The 23,848-nt window shown below is 39.2% G+C and overlaps 1 long non-coding RNA gene across 1 annotated transcript in view; it reads left to right on the top strand.

The window, feature by feature from the left end:
* LOC116659962 overlaps positions 1-23,848 on the top strand; it is a 168,014-nt gene that overhangs the window by 116,281 nt on the left and 27,885 nt on the right. The window contains exons 6-7 of the long non-coding RNA XR_004315308.1: positions 13,351-13,454; positions 22,550-22,605. This is a non-coding gene — a long non-coding RNA (uncharacterized LOC116659962). The remainder of the gene's footprint in view (positions 1-13,350; positions 13,455-22,549; positions 22,606-23,848) is intronic.

The following is a 23,848-nucleotide window of genomic DNA, read 5'->3' as shown; positions in this document are numbered from 1 at the left end:
CCTCTTGATCCCACTCGTGAAAGTCTTCCCTTCTTCATCCTTTAAAACATCACTCCCACATGTGCACTGTAGCAACAAACTTTTCTAAAAGTTAGAGGGGAAAAGTAAGGGGCGTTAAGTACAGAACAGAAAACAACCTAAGATCGAATATTTTACATCTAATACTTTCTCTTCCCTCCAAAGTCCTCTTCCACTTACTCCTCCTTCTCTCCAAATTTCAGGCTCCTCAACCTTATGCCCTCTTCCTTGAATTAACTATATATATCTGGATTTTTAAATACTTTATTAAGCAGAGAAAAATCAGCTCTCTTTAAATTCAGTTCTTTTCCATGATGTAGACTTGTGGGGGAAGGGGATGAGAAATATAGGTTTGCCTTTCAGACCCAAAGATGCATCAAGATATTTTGTAAACAAAAAAGCAGTACTTTCTTTAAGAAGTATTCTTGTCTTGACCAATGACTCAAATGGAAGTAATCTTTATAAATAACATTCTTACTAAATAGCTTTATATGTGTAGACAAAGGAAAAGTTCTTGCTCTGCCTCACTTCACAGACATCTACGTATACACCTGATTACTCCCATTTTACAGGTGAAGAAACTGAGGCTTAAAAAGATTAATGTGCTTAATCTACCTACTTTGTAAGTGACAGAATTGGAATTCAGACATATATTTACCTATTCTAAAGCCTTATCCTCTTGACAACCTTATTTGTACCTCTCTGGTACAGAAAGCAAGGGCTACAGACATCCAAGAAAAGTAAGATCCTGGCAGAAAGAAGAGGGGAGATTTCAGTTGGAAGAAGAGGCATAAGTGAGAATTGGTCCAGACATGATGCTATAAAGATGTGAACTAGGGGGTGGCAGTGGATAGAGTTTTGACCATTTGATGGGGGAAAAAGAGAGAATTAAAAACAGCTTCACATTTTCTAGTCTGGGTAACAAGCATCGTTCATCCATTCAACTAACAGGCATAGATGTGTCAGGCACTGTGTATGTCAGCGCTGTGCCGAGTGTTGGGAACAGTAGCAGGAACAGGAAAGTCAGGAATGAGAAGATGAGGCATCTACAGTTCGACATGAAGAGGTTGGAGTGAGGCCACCCATCCCCTTATAATGTCCCACAGGCAGCAGGAAATACCAAACTCACTTGTCTAAAAGATCAAGGCCCTCAGAGAGCACCAGGTGGCAGCACAGACTCGGAAGTTACAGTGAAGCAGCTCCCCCCACCCCCAACCCCACCCCCAGCATCTATGGAGTCTTGTGTTTTGCATCTGAAACAGATTAAAACAAAATACTATCATTGTTAGGAGAGTTCTTTTAAAATATTATATTGTTAACTCATTAAATGCTTATTTAAACATTTATAAACAATCTTTCCATTTGGGAAGCTGGGAGTTGTTTTAGTAGAAGAGTATGTGTACTAATATCGCTTAGCTTTTACGTAGTATAATTTATCAAAAAATCTAGGGGAAACAGTCACATGATTAGTGCAGCATTCTTCCAGCTGGACACATATTCTCAATATTATTAAATTGTACATTACTGTGTTCACAGTTTATAAGCTCACAGTTACCCCTATTGTCAGGGATGAAAATACTGTTTGAGAACCTTGAGGTTATAATACTACTAAATGAAGTGGCTATTTCATTACATAATTAATTAGCACATTATATTGTTTCTATATTTAGCATAATCTTTCTACCCACCTGAGCCCACCTTCCCTGAAATGAAGCGCGCTTAATACCGCCTTTGGTCTCAGGTTGTTTTATCTTTTCTTACAATTAATTGCCCAGCTTTTCACATCCTGTGCTCACAAGTCTCCTTACAACACAGCAGTGTGCTATTATTAGGGAAGGAACCAGTGTGAGAGCTCAACATGGGGTCAGCACGATGAAGACCCGCTCAGAACAGAAACAGTACCCACATTCCTCCAAGCTGAGAGGTTTATAGATGCTTTAGAAAGATGCAGCTGATAATTAATGCAAGGTTCACACTGTGGATATGGTGGTTTGTAAGTCTATGATTTGTAGCTTGCTGTAGAGAGTTATTCTTAGTTCTTAGTCACTGATAAATGGCTCATTCCAACTGGGAATTCGTTTTTTTCACCGAATCCATTTGGGGTCCTTATGTAATTCTAAAGTATTGAAGCTCTTCAGGGATTGATTCATGGTTCATCCAGCAAATTTTTTTAAAAAAATTAGAAGAAGCTTATGTTGTGAATAATCTGCCCTTCAAAACAAGTGTCTGTTTCTGGGATTTGGGGAAACTCAAAAGGTAGAAGATATCTGTAACAGGTGGGGAAACCTGGCAGAGAAAGGGGGAGGAGGTAAAAGAAAAATAAACCAGCAAAAAGTATTGTACCCACATGGAAAGATATTTTACAAAACAACTCTCAATATCATAAGAGATAAAGAAAATCTGAGGAACTCTTTCAGATTAAAGGGACATGACAGCTAAATAAATGTGATATATGAACCTGGATTGGATCCTGCACTAGGAAGTAAAGGAAATTATTGAGACGGTTGACAGAATTAAAATATGGACTCTATATATTGTGTCAATGCTGCATGTCCTGCAGTTGGTTATTGTACTGTGGTTATGTAAAAGGATGTCCTTATTCTTAGGGGATAGAGGCAAAAGCATTTCAGGGGAAAGGGGGATGGATTATGGAATGATTTCTGGACTTCCCAGATGACATCAGGAATTCAGAAAATGAGCCTCAAAGCCTGCCTCATTTTAATGTCATCTGTTGATTCTGTTTTTATTATTTAACAAGCAATCAAATCTTTTCCTCTACTGAGTGGCCCAGGATTTACATGAACTGAGATTGCCTGGCACAGTGGTGACCACGTTTGTCTCTGCTCTGCCCCTGCACTTTCAGTCGGTGTGGGTGATGCCATTGGCATGGTTCATTTCTGACCTTGCTCTTGGCTTTTGACTGATATCTAAATTTCCAGCGATTTGACAAAGGCAGCGTGGTACCCAAGAAGGAATGGTGGTCTTCAGAGCCAGTCTGATACAGTTTGAAATCTGTTCAGGTGAAGCTTGGTTTCCTTATCTAGAGAATAGCATCAAAATTGGTACCTATTCTGCTATATTTCTATGATGATTTGGGGGAGCATAAGTGTAATGAGGGAAATAATTTAACACTTGTGTAGGTCCTTTTTACTTCTGATTCCCTAATATATGCCTTATTCCTTGGACACTCAAGGTACTCCTCTGCCTGAGGGAAGGAAGGAGACTGAGATGTTCTATAAAAGGAGCACAAAACAAAACCAGCGACAACAACAAAATGACAGATGATGTTCCGCTTCTGTCATTTAAACTCTGGTTTAGTCTAAACAAAGTAAAACATTTAGAGCTTTAAAAAAAGTCATTAGAAGTGTAGCTTAAATGAAGCAAAACCAAGGCTTTTCAGACAAGGCTTTTGTCACAAGAAAGGATTAGCTAAATTTGTTTATCTTTTTCTTCAGCTTAGAGTTTTACGACGGGGCAGACAGAGTAGAATAGGAGGGAGAAATCTCTTTTCCAGCCCCGAGACAATTATGTAAAGGATGTGAGGAGTGAGAAAAAAAGAGAGAGGAGTGACATGGCCAGACAGATGTGCCCTGATTCTTCCCCCTGAAATTTGTTATATACACTGAGTGCACAAATACTTGTCCTGTTGCTTGTTTGGGTCACATATCAGACAGGGAATGGTCCACCCAAATAAACTTGGAGGAACAATGTAGTCAGGTAGAGAAAAATGGTTTAAAGTGTAGCTTCCCAGCCTACTCTCCTTCCTATGAGATAAGAACACTGTGTTGAGGGTCCACTGTGGCGAGGATAAGCCAAGGTGACCCACATGGAGACTAAGGGTGGACCAATTGGAGGATGAAGGAGAGACTTGGGAGTAAATCGGCAGTGGAAGATGAGGAGAAGCTGAGCCAACTAAAAGAGCTGACTGGTGCTGCCTGGAAGCGTTGCCCAAAACAAAGACCTTTGAGTTCCTCAGCCCCAGACAGTAGGTTTGGAAGTAGCTGACCAGGCGCCATACTCCATCTTGCCAGCTCACACTCCAGATTCAACACGAGACCAGAGGACCCCTTTCCCCACAAATCCAAGGGGTCACCTGGCCACCCCTTACCACCTCCTACACCAATGGCACCATCTTAGGGAGAAGGCAGAGAGGAAGGGTGATTGGAGAGACAGGATGTTTTCATTCAAAAGATTTTTTTTTTTTAAGTCCAAAAAGGATTGTTTCATTTTTTAGGTTGGACCGTTTGATTACATTAGTGATTTTCCCACAGAGTGAGGGATGGAGAAAGTCTGTAAAAGGTCTGGTCCCTGGTAACAGACAAAAGGTGCTGCAGGGCCCACCTTTCTCAGCCCCGTGATGCTTCGACACCCCACTCAGTCCTGACGATGTAGTCAAGAAACTGAAAAAGGCCCCGAACACAGCCAAGTCATGTTCCAGGAGTGGTTATTAATATCCCATCTGTCACGCGCTCCCTCTGCCAGCAATGAGTGTGCCGCCCAAGGCCAAGGATGGAGGGGAGGGGAGAACGGTGGGTTCCAGTTCCTTCTTTGGACCAACGATACCCAGTCTGTGAGCCCCTTTTCCATATTTTAAGGGCATGATGTTAAGAGTGTTAAGTTTGCCTGGGAACAGGAGAAAGTACTAGGGAAGTTTTGACTAAGGCAATCTAAGAAGACTTTCCGCAACTCTGCCTGTTTCCAAAACCTCCAGAGTTGAAAACAAGGAAGAGCCTATATACCATTTCTGAGCGGACACTTGCCTTTTAAACAGAGTCATCTGCTCAACTGGATTCTTAGGACTTAGACCAAAGGAAGAGAAAACAAAACAAAACACAAAGCAAAACATGAGAGGAGACTGTCCGGGCATAAATGTTTACTTTGTATCATAAAAATGCCAGAACCGTATCATAAAAATGCCAGTGATTCAGGCTGTGAAACTACCTTGCAAAACAATGCCTTTAAATGTTCTTAGAACATAATTTGAGTTTAATTTTAAATGAAACGGATGAGAAGTATGTATGTTTTATTTACCTACAAGACCAAACTGCTCACTAGTATGAGCCATATTTTTTCCCAGAGCTTTGCAGGTGCTGAAGTCTATATAAAAAGAGTCTTAATTCTGAAGGGAGAAATAAAAATTTTCCTACTGGCAGCTCCCTTCTTGGTTAATTAGATGGTATTGGGAAGAAAAAGGTTGGCCATGTTATCTAGAAGTAAGTATTATTAGAGATGGCATTATATCCTGAAAACATTTAATACCCTGTGTTCCGGTCTCTAACACGCCATCTGGAGCAGCTACTTGGGGAAAATTACAACAAATTGATAAGAATATAAAAAAAACTGCCTCACTTAGTTTATTAACAAAGATAAAACTTTCTTGATGAAAAATAGCTTTTCAAGTGTCATTCGCAAATCATGATTTGACAGACGACAAATATAGATGAGGAAGAGACGTATGACTTGTGTCTCGTTAGACCCACCATCTCATCTGTATTATTGGAAGTCAGATAACTTCTCAGAGACCCATTGGCCTTTTAGTAAAAGAGAGAGATAGCTTTTTAATAAAACATCCAGCTAAAAAGTCATATGAGATAAAGAATTTAAAACTAGCTATCAACTCATTAGTCTCATACTTCTTTTCTTTATTTTCTGGCTTAAAGAAGGATGAAGTATTCAGATTAAATAATCATTGTATTTATAAAGTCCCAGATAGATAACATTTCATTACAATAACTGTTTCCAAAAGCTTCTCATGCTTCCTACCAATTAGATTAGCATAAGAGGAAAGATTGAAATGCTGGCAGCAACATGGATGGGCCTGGAGATTGTCATTCTAAGTGAAGTAAGCCAGAAAGAGAAAGAAAAATACCACATGATATCACTTATGTGTGGAATCTAGAAAAAAAGACAAATGAGCTTATTTACAAAACAGAAACAGACTCACAGACACAGAAAACAAACTTATGGTTACTGGGGGCATAGGGTGGGGGGAACAGAGTGGGAAGGGATAAATTGGGAGCTCGAGATTTGCAATACTAAATACTGTATATAAAATAGATAAAGAACAAGTTTCTACTATATAGCACAGGGAACTATGTTCAATATCTTGTAGTAACTTATGGTGAAAAACAATATGAAAACAAACATATGATGTTCACGTATGACTGAACTATTATTCTGTACACCAGAAATTGACACAACATTGTAAACTGACTATACTTCAATTAAAAAAAAAAAGATTGAAATGCTTAATAAATAGTTCTCAGAAATAGACAATGGTGAATACACCTGCTGTTTACGTACTTCTGGCCTCAGAAGGCCAGGCAGAAAGTGAAGAAAAGTTGCTGGTCTCACAAAGAGCATTTCAGCTCCATCGAGGCCCACAGGGCAGTCAACACCAGCAAATCATTTTGGACCAAGAAAGGAAAGTAACTTCATAGTAAATGATATCCATTTTTCCTTTAGACTTGTCTTTGGATTTTTTTTTTTTTCTAATGGGTGATGGAGGTGAAGGGATAAACATTTCTTATGGCTTGATTCATTTCTGGTTTTGCTAACAAAATTACTCACCATCTTCTGTTTGAGAAAAAGCATTCACCAAGCTTAGAACTTGCTCAAGAAATAGGAATGGTTCTAACCTCAAACTCATAATTTGGATGTGTAGAGTTTTGCTGCTATATCTAGATATCTTTTGAAAGTCAATTCTCTGTAGATAAACAGGTTTTGGAATGTTCAGTTAAGAAAACAGTAGTATAAGAACAAAGCATTTTTAAAACCACTTTGTTAAGGTATGATTGACATATGAATATCTATATATATTGAATGTATACAACTTGATGAGTTTGGAGATAACTATATACTCATGAAGCCATCACCACAATCTGTGTCACAAACATATCCATCACGTCCAGGAGTTTCCTCCCACCTTTTGTACTTACTTTTTTTGTGTGTGTGATGAGAACATTTAACATAACATCTACCCTTTATAGCAAAATTTAAAATATATAATACAGTATTTTTAACTATAGACTGCTGTACAGTAAATCTCCTAAATGTATTCATCTTATATAATGGAAATTGTACATTTGATTAATACCTCCTCCTGCCCTCCACTCCCTACCCCATGCCTGACAACCACCATTCTACCCTGTTTCTCTCAGTTTGGCTGCTCATATAAGTAAGACCAAAGCATCTTTTAAAGTGAATGATCATGTGATAATAAATTGGAAAAAAATGGATAAAACACAAGAAGTAAATATCATTATAAATCTAATCTATTTTGGTACAACCAAATTCTTTGATTTAAATGGAAAATAGATGGTGCACATTCTTTCCAAAACAAAGCTTTCTGAAGTTAAATGTGTTTCACTGACATTTTTTTTTTCAAATATGGAAGAAACTATTATCTGGACCCATAAGGAATGCCTATGAGAAGGCTATGTCCTTTGTCTTTTCTGGGTCAGATTTAGGAACTGGTCCCATCTAAGAGAAAATGCGTACCTTATTGATTTCTAGTATGGGATGGTAGTGATTAAGCAGCTCCAAACTGGATCCCGTAGGGCCACTGACCCAGTGCCTGGTTTCAGGAACACATCTGCTGGGTTCCTTTAGCTCAGTCACAGGCACAGTCCCCAGTCCTCCCCACTTCCACCTCTGGGCAACTCACTCACTGACTCCTGTGTGACGAATGTGATCTGAGAGCCGAAATGACTCCGCAGATACACACAGAGGGTCCTTTTTAGGTCATGGGATCCTATTTCGTGCAAAATGTACTTTGATATCTTCAGAGATTAAATGCTCTTTTATCACCATCTGACTTCAAAGTTCTAAGCCTTCCAAAAGCTTCCATTGATCTGGTCTTAAGATTCCTTTCCAGGATGTCTGCAACATCTCTCACATTATCCCACACTTCTGCACAGCTGGAAACAAGGGGGTTTGTTTGGGTTTTGTTTGTTTTGCTTAATACGCCAGTTTTTTTTGTTTTACTTGCAAACATTTCTTTCTCCTCAAGTTTTAGCTATCTATTTATATCTCACCCACCCTTCTTTCAAGCCGCATTTAAATGGTATTTCCTCTGTGAAACCTTCCCTGAATTTCCATCATCCCCCTGGCTAGACATAATTTCTCCTTCACTTCTGCATTCTGATACCGGTTAGCTAGCAGATCTTTTCTAGAGGGACTTTATCATATTCTGGTTCATGTTTATTATTTCTATGCAACTCTCATCTTCCCTAAGAATAATTATAATAATAATAGCAGCTGCTATTGTTTTGTGACAAAACAACGTGGGCTCCCTGTGTTATAGGCACTGTGCAAGCTAGAGCTTTATTCTTTGCAATGGCTCTATAAAGCAGGTATTATGATCTGTATTTTACAGATGAGCAAATTGAGGTTTAGAGAGCTTAAAGCTATGTGGTATAAGATCACAAGGCTAGCGAGTGGTGACCCTGAGATTCCAGAAGACCTCAGTCCAACTCCAGAGTCCATTATTTTAGCCATGGCCTTATTACTAGAACTAGAAGTTCTTTAAAAGGGAGATAGAGAAAACGCACATTTACTGAACATCTAAAGTGTACCTGGCACTAGAGCAAAAACTTGGATGTATATTATCTCATTTATCTGTGACTTACATGGTATACCCCACATTTTGCAGTTGAGAAAACCCGGGTTCACTATAAATATATTTTTGAAAGACAATGAGTGGATAAGACATCTGTAGTGCATATAACTGGTAAAAGATTGAAAGCCAGAATATACAGACATGTCCTATAAGTCAACAAAGAAAATAATAGCTACCCTGCAGGAATATGGGCAAAAAACATGAACAGGTATTTAGCAAAGAAGAAACCAGGATGACCAAAAACATTTGCAGTAATGGTCAGCCTTACTTAAAATTTTCCCTTTTAGGTTTATTCCCTAGAGAAACAATCCCTAAGGTGAAGATGGGTGTGTTTACCCCAGTATAGTTTGTGGAATGGATAAACTGTGGTATTGTAAGATAATGGAATATTTTACTGAGTTTAAAAGAGTATATGTATCAAAAATAGATGGATCTTGATAACATAATATCAAATAAAAAAGGAAGTTGCAAGTATGCTACTTATATAAAATTTTAAACAACCAAACCACCAAATATTATTTATGGATAACATGTATTAAAACCTATGTAGAATAGATGTAGTAAAAAAAAAAAGTATGAAAGCATGTTAAAAGTGAGTTTGTTAGCTCACGTAAGCATCATAAAATTTCTCTCTGAAATGGCTCTGTCAATCTCCGTTTCCATTTGCAGTGTATGAATCTCCTCGTTACTCTAACATTTGGAGTTGTCAGGCATTTTAACTTTTGTCAATTTTAAGAGTGTGAAATGGCATCTCATTGTTTACATTTGTATTTCTCTACCTTCTAGTCAAGTAGAAGATCATTTCATACGGTTACCTTTGGGGTAGGAGACAGAGGAATGAGATCGGGGTTTGCATTCGTTTTTTATCTCTGAATGACAATTATCACAGACTTAATAGCTTAAACTAACATTGTTTATTATCTTATAGTCTCTGAAGGTAAGAAGTCCAGGCAAGGTTTCGCTGGGTTCTCTGAGCAGGATCTTTAAAGGCTGAAATCAAAGTGTCAACCAGACCAGTTTCTTATTAGGAAGCTCAACTAGAAAATAGTCTGCTTCCAAGCTCCCTCTGGTTGTTGGCAGAATTCATTGCCTTGCAGCTGTAGAACTCCTGGCAGCTTGTTTTCTTGAAGCCAGCAATGAGGAGAGAGGTTCTGTATCATTGCAAGTCTCTGATCTCCAGATGTTCTTTTAAGGTACTCCCTGATTAGATTAGGCCAAAACAGGATAATCTCCCTTTTAGTAAACTTAAAGTCAACTGATTAGGGACTTTAATCACATCTACAAAACCCCTTAACCTTTGCCGTATAATATAACCTAATCAAGAGAGGGACATCTCATCATCTTTGTCACATTCTGTTAATTAGAAACAAGTCACAGATTCTAGGGAGGGGACTATATAGGAGTGTGGGCCATTGGGTATAATCCCACCTGTCTGACATGGCTAGAGCCTTGACTTTGTCTAAAGTATGTTCTTTCTCCAAAAAAACCCCATACAATCTAAATTTTAACATTTGTTCAGTCTTGATGTTGTAGACACAGATTTCCATTGTATTGTTTCTGGGCTTTTCTTTATCATTGAAATAGTTCAAAATGTAACCAACAAATTTTTTAAATTAATAAGTAAGCTCACCAATAACAGACAGTTCAAATAGACCAAGAGAAATAGATGAGAAGAAAGGAGAAAAGGATCTGACTTGAAGACATTATCACTTTGTCTGAACTCTGGATTCTGAGGGTCCAAAGCAGTGTCTTGATGGCCCCTTTTTGGCCTTTTTTTAAAAACCAGTGGGCCCATGAATCCAGTGTCCAACCTTCTCACCCAAATAACAAAATACATCTGTGTCAGGTTTTTATCTGATGAAACAAGATAAACTCCTTTGGTTGCCGTCTGCTGATGTTAGTAACTGAACAGCATCTGGGTTATTCTCAGAGTTGCCATCTAAGAGGCCCTGCAAATCCAAGAAAACCAGAACCCAGGATCTAAACACATTTTCGGTCACATTCCTGCAAAAAAAATTAACCCCACCTCTAGTAACTTGTTGACAAGGTGACAGAAATTGATGATATCAGGCCAAAACATCTAGTCAAACATGGCTTAAGCCCACCTGCAGCCCAGACTCTAGAAGTGCATTTACTTTACTGGGAGTTAGCAAAGCTTAACAAGTTTCAACAAGATCTGAACAGACTGGAGGTTTGAATTATACAAACACATTTTGGTGCCAAAAGAAAACACTGTAGAGTGATTTACGCAACTCAAAGAATAGAGGATCTGAGTAAATTTTTAAGCAGGGAACGAGAAACCAGCCCATTTCTAGAAAATTAAGGAATAATGAAGGAATTAATACCTGATCGAACATTTTCAAACTGTCCTTAATCCCCTAGTTATTTTAAATTGGTTTGCCATTTTATCTGCATTTATTTTAAATTGTTTTGTTCTGATTTGTTTTACCTCTTTCAAGAAAAATCTGGTGGAAACACAGAAAAATTGGGAGGTTCTTCTGGAAGGTACTTAGCCTTCTCTTGGCTCCATCCTGATGGAGACTGAGGGGGTAAAAGTCCTCCATCTCTAGGCATAAATGGAGCCCAGAAGAAAATCACACCATGTGTTGATTTCTGTTCGAGATAGGTTTTCTGTGAACAAGGACTGTCTTGATTGGGGGAGGAGGTGCATGCAACAGGGCACCTGCTAGCCAGGAAAGGACCATGTAAAGGACATTGCCGTCCAACCTGCCCAAGCTTAGTGCCAGTTAAAGGATTTGTGCACTGACTATGTGTCTGTGTGTTTCAGGTGCTTTGCTCTGTGTGGCACAGGTCCTTGGTCTTCTACTGGCAGCCCTGCTGAATCGTTATACTAACACTGCTATAGTAGTTGTCTATTACTCTGTTAACAAATTACCTCAAAATTCAGCATAAAACTGCAAACCTTTATTATCACACTAGCTTTTAAGGGTCAGGAATCCAGAAGCAGCTTAGCTGGGTGGTCCTGGCTCAAGCTCGCTGAGGAGGCTCTGTCCAAGGTGTTGGCCAGGGCTACCTTCATTGAAGGCTTGACGGGGCTGGATGAACTGCTTCCAAGATGGCTGCCTCCCATGGCTGTTGGCAGGAGGCCTCAGTTCCTTGATGGTTGAGCCACTGTAAAGGCTGCTTGAGTGTCTTTGTGAGTTGGCAGCTGGCTTCGCCCAGAGGAAGAGATCTGAGAGAGCAAGGCAAAACCCTCAGTGTCTCAGAAATGACATAGCATCCCTTTGGCAGTATTCTGTCGGTCCCTTGGACCAATCATGATAGGATGTGGGAGGAGATCACACACGTTGTGACTATCAGGAGGCAGGGATCATTGGAGTCTGCCTTGTGGTCAGGCCACTACAATGCCCAGAATAATGGATCATTGATACTCATTTTAGTATTTCCCTCTCCCTGTTTCAAGTGACCCCTTTTCCCTAATACATTAATGTTTTTGTTGTCTTTTGGAATTAAAACAAATCTACAAATGTATGAATGTATAGATGTTAGTGCTGGACTTTATGGGTCTCCCCTCCAGAAGTATGTTTACTTTAGAAAAGGTTTGCTTTAGGGGGGTGATGGAACTATTCAGGAATTAGTGGTGATGGCTATCCAACATTGTGAGTATACTAAAAGCTGTTGAGTTGTGTACTTTAAAATGCTTCAAATATGTTAGGTGAATTTTATCTCAATTAAAAAAATTTAAGAGGGAGCCTGAATAGCATTGACACAAAGTTTGCTGATCCAGAAAGATTTATGGTTGCTTTCAGCTCTTTGTATTCTGTTTACTCTCTTAGCTCAAAACTCAGAGTATGATTAATCCAGAGGCTATCAGGTCCTGGGAAAATTGATTTATGGTGTCCGTACACGGATAGGTCGGGGTCTGCTGGAAGTAGAAGTACTGGTGCAGGGGAGTGGCAGTGTTTTTCAGAGTGCCATTGATGTACATTCCTATGATTCCAACTCCCGTGATCCTTCTGCTAAGAAATACAAATAGTGTATCTTATGTTCACCTAACAAATGTTATCAATAGATGTGTGTGTGCTTTGAGAAGTTCCCTCAAGAGCACTTTTGCATGATTTGAGATTTCACTTGGCATTTGTTTTCCATTATGTTGTATTGTGTTGTCAGTTACTTGGAAAGGCTCCAGAATTTTTATTTCTTGTATTTAATACCGTTTGTGGCAATGAGAACTGAGTCTGCCAAAGCTCTTTGTTTTATTGTTGTCATGCTCGCACCATCCTTATTAGGAATCAGGAAAACGAAGTCAGCATCACCTGGCACTGATTGTCTGCCATGTGCCAGGCATCACGTACATTGCATCACTTACTATTAACCAACTATCCTGATTAACTATTAGTTATGGTTAGTCTTGAGCCTCAGATTGGTTACATGGCTTTCCAAGAGGTCATATTGCCACTTAAAACCATATCACCAGAAATAAGACATTTGAACACAGATCTGTCTACTTTGGAGGAACTCAATAAATTGTAATCAAATTCAGTGAAATGAATGAAACTGAACTCGTCCGACTGGATATGTACAAAGATTGTATGTCAGCTGGAATTCTCCCTTCCTGTTTACCAAATTCTCTGGTACCTGACCCTCATCATTCTGTGATGCTGGGGAAGATGTACAGAAATAGGGGTGAGGAAACCCGTGACTTCCAGACAGCTCCTGACCTTGTGCTTTCTTCTTTTCCTCTTACCAAGTTGGAGCAGAGCTGCTGGGATGTGATCCAAGCATGAAACTGCTTACACATGTTGGTCAAAATCATGGGGTCAGCACAGCAGCTGCTCAGTCCTCTCGACGCCTGGTGAGTATTTCCAGTCTCTTGGAGGCCTCTTTTAAGTTCTGGGATGACTAGTAAAATGGGGAAGCACTGTCTCTCAAGATCAGACAGGTCAATCATGTGATAAAGTGCCTTTGTTATATGTGTTCTGCATTGATATCTTTTATTAACTGGAATCATAAAATATCTTACATATAAGCATACACTGAGCAGCAGCAATGAAACTTTCATAATCATTGAATGTTCATGCCTTGAAGAGAAGGAAATGAGTCCAGAGGGTTCAGTGATGCCCTGCTATACTGACATAAGGGACCTTGGGTCAATGCAGATGTCAAATGGAGAGAGACAAAGAATACTTCAAAATGCCCAGCCAACTGCCGTGAGATTTGCTGCTTGCTTTTGCATAGAGATAGCTCCGGAGAGATGGAGGGTCAGAGGATTTATAGAAGTCCGGTCCTTCTGGGAAGTGAAGAAGGGAACTTCCAGAAGACAAAGGTCTTGTACCTAGGCTTGCGAGCGGAGCCTTCTGATAATCCCATGATAACCCTTGAAACCTGAATCTACTCTTTCATGACTTCTGCAGACCAATAACCCGGGTCCAGCACAGCCAGGGCCCAGGAATCTCCGGAAGAACCTCATTACATATTTCTGCATCAAAAACCCCAACGATCATTGGTAGTCCCCTTTCACCAGGGCTGAAAAGTAAACAAGGAAAGGAAAATGAAAAATAAGAAATTATGTATTTTTTATGGCTAAAATCATGATAAAGAAGTTTCTGCTTTAAGAGCCTGGATATTGCGAGTGTTTAATTTGAGTGTCTTCACACAGTTTGGGGAGGAAGTTTGAAATGCTCTTGCATGCCAGAAGCCTAATATTTTCATTGGTAGTGTAGACTTTTAACTAAAGAAGATATTAAAAATATTTAATAACCAGTCAGGTAATAAAAATTGATATGTAAATTTAGAAACTTAAAAACATCTTAATATGAAAAACTAAAAATTAGAAAAACTAAAAATTCACGTATTTTATAAAACCACTTGCCAAGTGATTAAATTGTCTTATAATTCCTCCAGTCGAATAATTTCCAAATCACTTGTGATTTTTTTAAAAAATGGTTTATATGATCTTTTGTTGGATGTGGCTGTCATACCCAGCTGTGTATGAGCTCTGATTGGACGTAGGTTCCCTCCTCATCAAACTTCTTCATAATTTCCCCATTAAATGAATCATTTCAAGGTGATCTGTGATCCCATGACCTGCCTCGGGGTTTCTGTTTCTCATCTTAGCTCTTAAATCTCCCCACTGCTTTCTGGGCTTCACAGCTCCTTTCTCGCCAGGCCCGCAACCCCTCATTATCCAGGACAGGACTACTGGGTTGCTTGCGCACCAGGAGCCTGTCCTGGGATAAGTGAACCAGAAGGTGGGGGGGGGGTAGGGGGAGTGAGGTGTAGGAGGAGGGCTCATCCTGGTGGCCAGGAACCTGCCCCCCTTTGCCTCCTGTCACCAGGGCAGTGGGAGATGGCAGCTGCAGGTCCTGTGTGGGTCCACCAGTGGTCAGCCCATGCAGGCCCCCACACACACTGTCAGTCAGGCCATCTTGGCTGCACTGCTAGCAGGGACAGCTGGTGTCCAGGTCCACTGGTGTTAACAGGCCCTCGTGCAGTATCTGTGTCAGCGGTGACAGAAGTGCTAGCAGCACCACACCTGTTCCAAGGCAGGATTTTGGCCCTTATTTTTGGCTATGCAACCTCTAAGATTAGTTTTCTGGTTCACGCCAATTCTGAGCCTACTCAAAAATCCTTTCACCATTTCCTTTTCTGTTTAAACAATACAGAGTTAGTTTTCTTATTGGCGACTATGAATGGTGGTTAAATCATAAAATAGCACAAAGAATTGGATTGTGTGAGGAACAGACGCTAACTCATGGAATCAGTTGGGTGGAGGAGTTAGGGCCCCATTATTTTAGGCTGGATGACTCTTGCTCCACAGTTGTAAATATTTTGTCAGATTATCACCCATTGTACCGTTGGACACAGACAGGATTAAAAGAACTAGCAGGGAAAAAATTGTGCTCTACACTGGAATTTGACACAACATTGTAAAATTATTATAAATCAATAAAAAGAGTTACAAAAATAAAAAGAACTAGCAGGGGTGATTTAGGATGCTTTTGAGTATGGTCTACTTTTGTAGCTTTCACAAAGTCTTACAATAAAGAGATGAGCCTAGTCTGCCACACACTGCCTAAATACTTCCCATTAACCATTCTCTAGCCAAGAAAAGAAACAAAAGTTTAGGGAAATACTGGATGTGGTGCTTTGCCCACACAAGGCTATTATTTTGAATAAAATCAAGGTATAGGCCATTGACTGGAGACCAAGATAACTGATAAGGTACAGAGCGTCAAGGATGTGAAGCATGAATTCTCAGACTCAGAGATGGGGCAGACACGTGCTCTGATGCTAGTCCTTAGCCTAGGAAATGAATATTCCTATGACATTTGTGAAGGAACTTTCCTGCTAAAGAAACCTGAATATTTGCCAACACTAGTCATAGATGGTTCAACTTCTTTGGTAATCTCCACACCACAAATCTGTTAAGGAGGCTGGATCCTGAGAAAGTATATCTGAACTTCAACATCCAGAGACACTAGAATTGGAGCTAACTGAAAGAGACATTGGGTTGTTTTCCTTTAAGAAAGCAATCACTTTAATTCACACAGGCATGCTTATCTTTGGAAGTACAGGTAGAAGTAGAATGTGTTTGAATGTTGAATAACCAAAGGGAAATTGTAGCAGAATTTGTTATGTGCTTACCCTCCAGCTACTTTCACCACTCTGTTTTTGTTCAGATACCTACTTCTGCAAGATCATGTACGTCATGAGAAATAAGCCTAATCTGAAGTCCTATCTGAGTCCATCATGGTGGTCCATTCTCTTCACTAGTAATTGATTTATGCAAAGACATGGGATATAATTCTGGTCAGTGAGGCAAGAGGGGAAGTCTGGTTGGAGGACTTTTTGTCCTGAGAAAGACACAAAAAAGCAGTGCCTTTTCCTTTGAATATTGTTGTTTGTGAACATATTGCCTGAAAATGCAGTGATCTCTTAGCCTGAAGATAAAACCAAAACACATGGAAGACAGAATCATATAGAAGTGGACCCAAAGATACTGATCATACCATGAATGGAGCCATATTCCCTTGGATAGATTCTTGTTAAGTGACACAACAAAATTCTTTAACATTTAAATCAGTTGGTTTGAAGATTTCTATTATTTGATACCGAAGTGATTCTATTGATCTAGCCCACAAACCTAATGCATTATCAGAGACTTTTTCACACTACATATACACCAATGGATTATGTTACGTGACATCCCCTCCCCTTGGCTCCCTCTCTCAAGTTGAGAAACAGCTGATTCTAAAATTTTTATGACAATACAAAGAGCCGATCTTGAGGATGAACCAAGTTAGAGGACTTAACACAACTTTATATCAAGCCTTGTTCTAAACACTATGGTCTTGGTACATGGAAAGACAAATAAACCAATGGAACAGAACTGAGTCCATAAAGAAACACACATATACAGCAGTTCAGTTTCTGACTAGTTACTCTACACTGCAATGGGGTAAGATAAGATGGTACTTTGAACAAATGGTATATGGGTATCCATATGAAAAAATTAGGTGGAATTTGGATACCTAGGTAGAAAAAGAATTTAAATTATCTCACATCATCTCACACATCCTACAAAAATCAATTCCAAGACCACTATGGATCTAAATATGAAAGAAAAATAAAGCTTTTAGAAGGTAACAGAGGAGAGTATCTTCATGACCTTGGGGTAGGCAATTTTTTTTAATGATACACAAAAACCATAAAGGGAAATACTGATAAATATGACTACATTAAAATTAAGATCTTAAAAGTCCAATTAAGAGAAGGAAAAGTCAAACTACAAGTGGTCAGATGTATATCTGACAAAGATATACAGAAGAAGAAATGACATCAGATATAAGACATATATCTGACAAAGAATATGTAAGGAACTCTTGCAAAGCAATAAGAAAAACACAGACAATCCAATAAGAAAATGCAAAAAAGATATAAAAATAGACCCTTCCCAGAGAGATACTCAAATAGTTAACATTTGACAAGATGCTCGACGTTATTAGTCATTAGGGACATGCAAGTGAAAACAACAATGTGGTATCACTACAGAAGAATCAGAATGACTAAAATTAAAAAAAAAAAAAGTACTTGCAACCAAATATTAGCGTATATAGGGAGCAACTAAAACTCTCATATCCTGCTGATGGGAGTGTAAACTGGAAAACTGGCCTTTTCTAAGAAAACTGAACATAATTATATGTTCTTACCAGTGGTATTCTGATGAATGTTTAAGCCAAGTGGATTTCCAACATATATGTTCATTGATATTTTTGTTTATGTTCACACGTAAGATAAAAGTGAAACCAAAAAGACATGTTGGAACTTCACTCACTTGTCAGTTCCAAAAGCAATTCTTTGCCGAATTGAATAGTAGTTTTCAAATATTCAAAATATTTTCTCAATTTTTATGCTATTTACAATGTCATGGCTACCTGTGTGATATACATTTATACTTAATCTGCATTATTAATATCTTTTCCAACTTTGTAGCTCTTGATGACCAGCAAAACACTGAGCCAGATCCTGATTTTCAGTAATTGCCAATTTCCATGATATATTTATTACCACTAAAACCAATGTAATGCTACGTGATGCTCCTAAATGCCCAGTTGAGAAAAGATACAGAGTAGCACACCGTTATATTGTATTTCTACCATACAAATGTAATAAAGGCAAATAATGTTGACAGCACAGATAATAGCAAAATGGAGTAAAAGAAAAATAAGGAAGGGAAAGGTTTTGAGTGTTTATTACTATTAATTTTTAAATAATTTACTTTATTGTAAGTTTATATAACAACTTTTAATAATGTCTATGTTTAACAACTGAATTGTAAATATCCTAAAGATTTAGCTGTGGGCTTTTTTAAGCTGGTGCAAGACTGCTCCAACACACCACTGTTTAGAACCCAGGAACGGCATTTCTTGATATATATCCACAGAAATACGTACATTGGTCCTCTAAAAGACAGGCATGGCAATTTTTATTGCAGCAGTATTCTTAAGAGTCAAATATTAGAAACAACCCAAAGGTCCATCCAAGATAGGATGGAAAAATAAATTGTTGCATTTTCATACCACAGAGTATGAGTCAGCAGTAAAAATGAGCAAATCACTGCTTCAGCAGCTCAACAAACAGAATTCTGAGCCAGGTACGGAAGAGTAAATACTGCCTGAAATCAGACAAATTAATCTATGGTGAGAGGAGTCAGAGAAATGGTTATTTTCTGGGGTGAAGTAGGGTTGGGAGTGACTTGGAGGTGGCCTTGAGGAGCTTCTGGAGGGCTGACAAAATTTGATTTCTTTTCTAGTTGTGGCCCCACAAGTGGGTTCACTGCATAAGATGTCATTGACCTGTAGCCTTAATGCTGGTTTGTATGTACAGCATACCTCATAAGAAGGTATACATTTAAAAAAAATCACTTAGAGAGTGATTTTTCTCACTGCATATGCCCTCCAACAGAGAATGTTATGTGCTATCCTCTCCTTTCAAGGAACTGAACTGATTTTAAGACCAATCATTGGAAAAAGTAAAGATGAGGAGTGGCTTATCGTTGGGCCTCTGAATGAAAGGGAAAACATACCTTGGCTCTTGGGAACATCAGTCCCAGGGAGTGAAAAATGCTTTGTTATAAGGACCTGTTCTACTCTAAGAAAAAATATATGATAAATAAGACCATATTAAAATTTAGGGAAAGTGACAGAAACCAGCTAAGAATGGTCAGGGTTGCGGTGTCTATTGATTGTTCAGGGGTTCCAGACAGTGTGGGAAACCACGTGGGACTGTCACATCATAAACAGGGCAGATTGCTTCAGTAAATGTACTAGAACATCACTGTCTCCTTGTGTAGAATATTCTGATTTGAGGTTTGAGATTATTCAGGAATGGTGATCCTGCCCACCCAGGCTTTGTCTTACTGTAAGTATTGTATCATAAAAGCATTCTGCCCTGTCTGAGGTTTGGCCTAAATATATAAATTATTCTCTCTAGTGTTTTGGCTCTGTTTACTTATAGTGCTTAGAACAAAGTCACACTCCACATCAATCATTAAAATGATAACAGGACATTCTGAAATGTGAAAGGACTCAACCAACTACATTTTAAATAGTGGAAAACTGTTCAGGAAATTCTAGAAGGTCATAGTTAAAAGGCATTTAAGTCAAGTAATGGTTTTAAGTAGAAATAGAACAAAGTATTTGGAAGACTGTCTTGTTTTGTCTCTGTTCATTAAATGCAGGTCATATGATCAGTATTCACCTTTTTAATCTACCCTTTTCTCAACATTTTAACTACTAGGAATTCCCTTCTTAAAATCTCCCCTTATTCTCATGCTTTTTAAGATTCTGTATGCCAAAAAAATTACACATTATAAATGTTGATGCAAATAATAAACAATCTATATTAAGGAAAAGAAGAGAGCCTTATTCAAGTCAAGGTGGAAACTGTAGACTAAGAGACACAGCACAGATTCAAGAAGCACTTGAATCGTGTTCCACCAAACAACAAAATGGGAGAGGCAAAAAATACAAAGTTATATAAGATGTTTGTCAAGAATTAGGATTGGAGCCAGCGAGAAGTAAGGGCGCTTGCTAAGCAAGGATTAACTGGGGTCTGAAATGGTTGCATAGTTATAAATTACAACGTTGAGACTATAAGACTGTAGCTGGCAGATATTAGCAGATATTATCATGAAAATGGCTGATGGTGTCCATGAGTTTAATACAGTTCAGACAAATCAGGTTCTCGATGATGCAGAGGTGTGTCTGAAACCAAATCCACAGTGGCCACCCGCGTCCATTTTGGATGCCTGAACCAGTTACTCCATTTTGATTTTTAAATGATCTTGAATATGTCTTCATAAATAATTCATTTTTATTTATTTAAAAAGATGTATGGTTGCCAAAGAGAACATTTACCCAGCAGGAGATAACGGGTATAATCAAAATTATATAAGAAATTCAATCCAAAGAAAAAAGAAGAACATTTTAGTTGTGCTGTGCTAACTAAATTAAAATATGATTTTAGGGACTTTTGCAAAATCAGAACTAGCATGCAAATTCCTATTACTACCCCAGTGCCTCTAGAGACCTAGGACACCAGTTTATGAACCATAGCTCTGCTGTTTCTTAATTAATGCATCAAAAGCTTCAAGAGTAGTATTTTATGTACAACGGATGCTGAGTAATTTTGGATATACTAGTTAACATTTTGTCTTTCAAAAAGCCTTCCACTCACATTTTTCAGTCCTTTACCTTGAGTTAAAACACAGAATTGTTATTAATGCAATATGGGCATTTTTCCATTACTCAGTGCTTCATATGCAATTTGTGAGTTGGCTGTACTTGCAAGGATTCTCCTCACCACCTGACATCACTTAGTTGACAATGCAAGGTCAGGAAAAAAACCTATCCTTGTCTAGTAAGGAGCCGTAGAAGGTAGAGGTCAAAGTGACTGTTTAAAGTTAGTATGAGCTGATATACCAAACTTCCGTTGCCCACATTGGCCATGTTTCTCTGTAAGACAGCAACAGCACTGCTATTGTCATTGAAAGGCCGCAAAGCACTTTCCTATATCTTTGTCACCTTTCTTTCCCCTTAGAGGGAAATCAAGGTGTGTATTGTTATCCTCGGTTATAATATATAGAAATGTAAGCTAGACATTTGCCCAGCACCAGCTCAGAGCTTCTGACTCCTAACTCAGAGCTCTGTGCACCATGACATCATGCTGCCCAACAGATAATTAAGGGTTCTTTGGTGTTGGTACGGGTTGAACTGTATCCTCCCAAAAGATATGTTGAAGTTCTAACCTCTGTAAAAAGAGAAAACTCATGTGAAGACAGAGGCAGAGAGTAGAGCTATGCAGCCCTAAGCCAAGGAACACCAAGGCTGACAGCTACCATCAGAAGCTAGGAGGCGGCAAGGAAGGATTCTGCCCAGAGCCTCAGAGGAAGCACGGCCCTGCTGACAAGCCTGATTTCAGACTTCTAGCCTCCAGAATTGGAAGACAGTAAAATCCTGCTGTTTTAGGCCACCCAGTTTGTGGCACTCTGTCACAGAAACCCAAGAAGACAACTACAAGTGTGAGCACTTCAATTTCATTTACAGGCAAGAAGCATGCAGGCTAATTATTTCCCTATAATGAAAATCTAACACCCGTAAATGAACTGGGACATTTCTACAAGCATTGACATATGGGGGAACAAAAGGTATTTTATGCAGAGCCACTTCTCAGTCGTGGTTGTAGCTTTCCATACATCACTATCAAAAAACCTCCTCATGGGAGATAAAACCTCAGTGTGATCCCAATTCCCTTGAAGTCACACCCTTTCCTGCACAGGTGATCTAATGCTCTGTACATAATACTCCTCGCTTTTGTTGGTGACTTGAGAGATGGGCAGTGTCAATCTAAAAATGGCAGTATTGTTGGAATTAATGCTTAGCAGGCAACAAACTCCAGACAGGGAGTAACTTAAAAAAATAGGATGAGGAAGAAGAATCACCTTGTTCCATTAATGCTCTAAAAATAAAACGCAGACTCTGCTCTAAGAGATAGTCTACAAATGTTTCCAGCAGAGACCTTCTGAGTATTTCTAATTGTGCTCCACAGAAAACTAGCCCATGAGCTATTTCTTAAAAGTGGGGTTTAGTAGTGCAATGAGTTTAGAAAACACAGCATTCTCTTTCTCAGAGAGAGTCCCTATTCACATCTGTATATTAAATCCTCTGAGAAATCTTGAAGTGAGAAACATTGACACAACTATTTTAGCTAATACTGCATTTCCCCAAATTATTTGATCAGAAACTCCTATTTGTTACAGCAGTCATTAACATCTAGAAGTATATACTTTGAGAAACAGTGAGCTGTAATATTCTTTAATCTCGCTCAGTACGTCCAAGTTTACCTAATGTAGGAGCAGACTGACATATTTACTGTTCTCTGTTTCAGGTTGGCTTACCAGAAGAGGCATGCATGAAAAGCTTCATTGAATTACTGAGGATAAGGTATGGATTTAGGGTTGTAAGGCCTATGCAATTTGGGGGACCCCTTTAAGAAAAAATACAAAATGACCATGAAAACACAAAACTAAGTTTCCTCCTCCCACCTTGGAATAATCCCAGATAAGGGAGGGTTTCTGAAGTTTACGCTTCATTTGCTGCATGGAAAACCCATGTCTGCTTAAAATCCAGTTGGCTACATGAACTAAAATAGAAACTCAAATTAACAGTGGCATAAACACCATAGGAATGTATTTCTCTCTCATGTTATAGTCCAGAGATAAGACACTCCTCAGATGGTGGTGTGACTGCATCATGCAAGGTTCCTTTTATCTTGTTACTCTGTCATTCCTACGATGTTGCCTTTGGCACCAAGACCCTGGTCCAGGCAGCAAGATTGAGGAAGAGCTGGAAGGATGGACTTGGGGACACGCTGTTCAAAGAGCATTTAGAGCTTCTTACATCCCGTTGGTCGGAATTCAGTCACATGGCCTCCTTCAGCCTGGGGGACTTGAGAAAGGAAGGCTCTATTCTGGGTGCTCAGGTACCTCAGTTAAATGTCAGTGGTTTTATTATTGTAGAAGAATATCAGTATTGGGGCATCTAGCATTTTCCGCCTCTCTCTCTGACTCATTAACTCCCCCGCCGCCAGCTTTACTGAGGTCGAATTGATCTTACTTTTAAATGTGCCAACTCAGAGCTTCATTGTCTAGAACTACTGTCTTGTGGACTGAGGCACTGAAGTCCCTAAAAGCATCAGAATACCATTATACTGTATGTCACTTTAGAGAAGTAAAAGCTTTTTAGAAGAAAGTAAAATGAAAAGCTTCATGGACTGCAGGGGTTCCCGCATTTCTTTGTACGCAAACCATACTTTCCATTTCCCGTGAGGCCCCAGAAGACGTGACCGAGCACGAGGCGAGGGCGGTGCCAAGTGAGATGAGGGCAGACCCGGGAGGGAGCTGCTGCCAAGGCCGCCTTTCCCCGCCCCCACCCCCGGAATCCGAGAGAACTGGGGGGCAGAGAGAGGGAGGCCAGCTGACTCCATTTGGCATGAAGAACCCTAAAGCTTTTCTTTTTTTTCCGGATGGGGGGAAGCAGGAACGTAAATACTGGAGGAAGGTTTGAAAAAGAGAATCTGTACTGAATTGTTTGGAAGAGAGAAATGGAGGGGAGGATGATCAGGGAAATCTGAGTAGGTCTTCCTGACTCTCTGAGCTATATATTCCTAGTAACAGCCCAGGCTTTC

This window comes from Camelus ferus, chromosome 26 (genome assembly GCF_009834535.1).
Source record: "Camelus ferus isolate YT-003-E chromosome 26, BCGSAC_Cfer_1.0, whole genome shotgun sequence".
Lineage (NCBI taxonomy): Eukaryota > Metazoa > Chordata > Mammalia > Artiodactyla > Camelidae > Camelus > Camelus ferus.
The sequence above is the reverse complement of the archived record's forward strand: the minus strand, read 5'-3'. Positions and strand labels throughout refer to the sequence as shown.